The 4874-nt window shown below is 45.6% G+C and overlaps 1 protein-coding gene across 1 annotated transcript in view; it reads left to right on the forward strand.

The window, feature by feature from the left end:
• The window catches only part of cttnbp2 (cortactin binding protein 2), a gene marked incomplete in the record, with an annotated part of 103299 nt that overhangs the window by 13175 nt on the left and 85250 nt on the right, over positions 1-4874 (forward strand).

The raw sequence follows: 4874 nt of genomic DNA on the forward strand, positions 1-4874 counted from the left end.
TCATAGTTTACTTGTCTTGGCAGGGCGCTCATAGTTTACTTGTCTTGGCAGGGCGCTTGGTTTTGTTGACGGGACGCGGCGCCCTGCTTGTGTAATAGTAGGGGAAACTCTGCATAATTTTCTGCACACAACTACGTCAGCGGGAAAATATTTCAGCACTTTTGAAAAGTACCGGCATAGATAAGTACAATTAGGGACAGCTCAGTAAAGCCAAACCAAACCGAATTATAGGATTTATTTAAAATAAATGTCTTAAGACTAGTCTTCACAAAATACTTATAAGAAGATGGAACAGATCTGAATGAATGAAAGTTGTGTGTTTAAATAAAACTGAGGCAACAGTGACGTTTTGTTTGGGGATAAATTGGAAGATTGAATTGATGTGTGGGGAAGCCTGAAATGGTTGGGTCATTCCTAATTATAGTTATTTTTATCTGTTGGCCATGCCATTGCCACTGACCAAAGAGGTGCCTAATGACCGACCCAAATGCAATTAGTCAGTAATGTACCAGTATTTGAGGCAGGACAGGACGTTGTGGCTAATTTCAAGGTTGCACTTAATGAGACCAGTTCAGAGAAGTTCACATGAAGGCAGAGTTTCTTTGTGTGTGCTGGGTTACGTTCCACAAATCTCTTCTGTCACCAACTTTGCAGTTTGTGACCACAGCGCTGTGTGTTTGCAAACACTCGACTTGTGTAAAACAATAATTCATTGACAAATAGTCATACAGTAGTCCCTCATTTATCACGGGGGTTTCCGTTCTCAGCCCCCCCCCACACACACACACACAGGTTAAGTGAAAAACCGCGAAGTAGAATAGTAGTACAAGCAGTAAGTAGTATTTTATTATATATGTATGTATATATATATATATATATATATATATATATATATATATATATATATATATATATATATATATATAAACCTTTCCCACACTCTTGCAATCTTCTAAAGAGTGTTTCTAAACGCTAAACGCTCTAAAAGGAGACAGAATGTCATGATTTCAGCTCCCCCCGCCACCGCTCTCGGCCACGCCCACTTCTCAGCTGCAGAGCGGAGATCATGACATGCTGCAGTCCTGCAAGTAAGTAAGTAAACTTTATTTATATAACATTTTTCATAGATAAAATCACAACGTGCTTTACAGAAATACAAAATACAGGCTTAAAATAAAATCAGAACAATAACAACAGCTGATAAAAAAACAGAGAGTCAGAGTTTCTTTATTGTCATTCGCACCACATGCAGTACATGAGATGGAACGAAATTATGTTCACAGGGTCCCAGTTACATCCAACAATAAAATGTAAAAGAAAAACAGTAATAACATCTAAGATATGAACTAAGAAAAACATCAACTAAATATACACTAAGCACTAACAGTATAAAAACAATACGCCAAACAGCAGCACGAACATGAGTCTGTGTGAGCAGATGAGCATGAATGAACACAGCAACATGAAATAGATCAGCAGCAACATGAAACAGATCAGCAGCAACATGAAACTGATCAGCAGCAACATGAAACTGATCAGCAGCAACATGAAACAGATCAGCAGCAACATGAAATACATCAGCAGCAACATGAAACAGATCAGCAGCAACATGATATGGTTTTTCGCAGTGATTATTCTAGTTAGAGATTCATGAGTCTAACAGCCTCAAGGTAGAAGCTGTTCCTCAGTCTAGTGGTTCTACACTTAATGCTCCTCAACCTCCTTCCTGAGGGGAGCGGGGCAAAAAGTGTGTGTGCTGGGTGAGTGTGGTCCTTCATGATGCAGGTGGCCCTCTTCCTGCATCTGGAGGTGTAGATGTCTGTGATGGTGGGGAGACTGACTCCAACATCTTCTGTGCAGCCTTCACCACTCTCTGCAAAGCTTTTCTTTCTGCAGCTGTGCAGCCTCCATGCCACACATTGATGCTGGAGCACAGGATGCTCTCCACTGCACACCTGCAGAAGGAGGTGAGGACTGAGCTTCCAGACCAGCTCGCCTCAGCCGCGTGAGGAAGTAGAGTCTCTGATGAGCTTTCTTCATCAGGCTGGTGGTGTTGTTGCTCCAGCTGAGGTTGTTGTTCAGGTGCACACCCAAGTACTTGTAGCTGGAGACCACTTCCACCGCAGATCCTCTTATTTTCAAGGGGGTGTAGATGTGTTTATTTCTTCTGAAGTCCACAATCATCTCCTTTGTCTTCTTCACATTGATGTGAAGGTTATTCTCTTTGCACCAGCTCTCCAGATGTTCCACCTCCTGCCTGTAGCTGGACTCATCATTGTTTGTGATGCATCTCACCACCGCTGTATCATCTGCAAACTTTACAATGTGACAGCCTGGATGGGTAGCTGCACAATCATACGTGAACAGAGTGAACAGGAGGGGGCTCAACACACATCCCTGAGGAGAGCCAGTGCTGAGAGCCAGTGCTTCTTCATCCCTGGTCTGGTTTAATGGTCTTTTCTTTTGTTTTTTGTTTTTTTGCCAAAAGGCAAGCAATCTGTTCCTCCTCTGTTGATGCCATAACTGAAATGATGAGACATGAAGGAATTTGTCACAAAATATTTAAAATCAGGTCCAGCGTGGCTGCAGGACAGTCTGGAGATTTCCTGGTTGGCTGTTCTGATGTGTGGGCTGCAGGGCCAGCGCTCCTTGTTTTTTGTGGAACTTTTTATTAACAACATATAAACACAGAACACCGCTGCTGCTTGCTGCCAGCTCTCTTTTTTTTTTGCAACCTGTCAATCAGTCTAGTAGGCGTGTCAGCAAATGACCAATCGGCAAACTCAGTTTGTCCCGAAGGTAAACGCCCCTTGCCTGCAGAGCTGGTCTGCAGCCGCTCAGGGTGGACACTCGAGTATGAAGTCTCAACCCTCTGCAGACAATGCGCATTGAAAAAGGTCCTCGCAAGTATACTGGAGCCTTAAGAATCAACATTTCAGTGATATATTGGGGGCCTGTCCATTTAAAGCTCTAAAAGTTATGACTGAAATTTTTAAATTAATTCTAAATTCAACAGGCAGCCAATGAAAAGAAGATAAAACCGGTGTGACATGTGATCTTCTATTAATTCCTATTAAAAGCCTCGCAGCAGCGTTCTGGACCGAATGGAGACGAGCAACGGCAGATTTGTTAAAACAAGTAAAAAGAGAATTACAATAATCTAAGCAAGAAGAGATAAAAACATGAATAATCATCTCCAGGTCAGATTTGAGGGTTACCGCCGTGACAGGCACCGACAACTTTGTGGCCACAGCTCGACAATAGAGGCACGGAACATGGCCCACTCTGACTCAATGTCCCCCACCTCCCTCGGAACGTGTTTCAAGTTCTCCCTGAGGTGGGAGTTAAAGCTCCGTCTCACGGGAGACTCTGCCAGACGTTCCCAGCAGACCCTCACAATACGATTGGGTCTGCCAGGTCTGACCGGCATCCTCCCCCACCATCGTAGCAGACTCACCACCAGGTAGTGGTCAGTGGACAGCTCCGCCCCTCTCTTCACCTGAGTGTCCAAGACATGTGGCCGCAGATCAGATGAGACGACAACAAAGTCGATCATCGAACTGCGGCCTAGGGTGTCCTGGTGCCAAGAGCACATATGGACACCCTTATGCTTGAACATGGTGTTAGTTATAGACAATCCATGACGAGCACAGAAGTCCAACAACAGAACACCACTCGGGTTCAGATCAGGGGCGCCATTCCTCCCAACCACACCCCTCCAGGTCTCACTGTCATTGCCCACGTGAGCGTTGAAGTCCCCCAGCAGGACAAGGGAGTCCCCAGGAGGCGCACTCTTCAGTACCCCCTCCAAGAACTCCAAAAGGGTGGATAATCTGAGCTGCTGTTTGGCGCATAAGCACAAACAACAGTCAGAACCCGTCCCCCCACACATAGGTGGAGGGAGGCTAACCTCTTGTTCACCAGGGTGAACCCCAACGTATAGACACCAAGATGGGAGGCAATAAGTATGCCCACTCCTGCTCGGCACCTCTCACCAGGGGCAACTCCAGAGTGGAAGAGTGTCCAACCCCTCTCAAGGAAACTGGTTCCAGAGCCAGAGCCATGCATAGAGGTGAGTCCGACTATTTCTAGCCGGAACCTCTCAGCCTCACACACCAGCTCAGGCTCCTTCCCCACCAGTGATGTGACATTCCACGTCCTAATAGCCAGCTTCTGTAGCCGAGGATCAGACCGCCAGGGTCCCTGCCCTCGGCCACCACCCATCCCACATTGCATCCGACCCTTTTGGCCCCTCCCACAGGTGGTGAGCCAATGGGAACTTAACCGCGGATTCAAAATTGATCTTAAACAAGTAAGTATCATGTGCGTCGGCTATTGGAGATGGTGTCGTAAATGGCATTTGTGAGGTTTTGAATTTATTTTTGTGATTTAACAGAAACTTGCAGTCTTATTTTTGATCAAGTTCAAATAATTCAGTTACAAATTTTCTCTCAAAATAGTCACTTTGGTTACATTTACAAGCTGTCACTATATGGGTACAAAGTGGTCCCGATGTGTGTACAATGTGGTCCCGATGTGGGTACAATGTGGTCCCGATGTGTGTACATTGTGGTCACGGTGTGGGTACAGTGTGGTCACGATGTGTGTACAATGTGGTCCCGATGTGTGTACAATGTGGTCCCGATGTGGGTACAATGTGGTCCCGATGTGTGTACAAATGTGGTCCCGATGTGTGTACAATGTGGTCACGATGTGGGTACAATGTGGTCACGATGTGGGTACAGTGTGGTCACGATGTGGGTACAATGTGGTCCCGATGTGTGTACAATGTGGTCCCGATGTGTGTACAATGTGGTCACGATGTGCGTACAATGTGGTCACGATGTGGGTACAATGTGGTCACGATGTGGGTA

This window comes from Nematolebias whitei, chromosome 10, assembly GCF_014905685.2.
Source record: "Nematolebias whitei isolate Nwh7 chromosome 10, NemWhi1, whole genome shotgun sequence".
Lineage (NCBI taxonomy): Eukaryota > Metazoa > Chordata > Actinopteri > Cyprinodontiformes > Rivulidae > Nematolebias > Nematolebias whitei.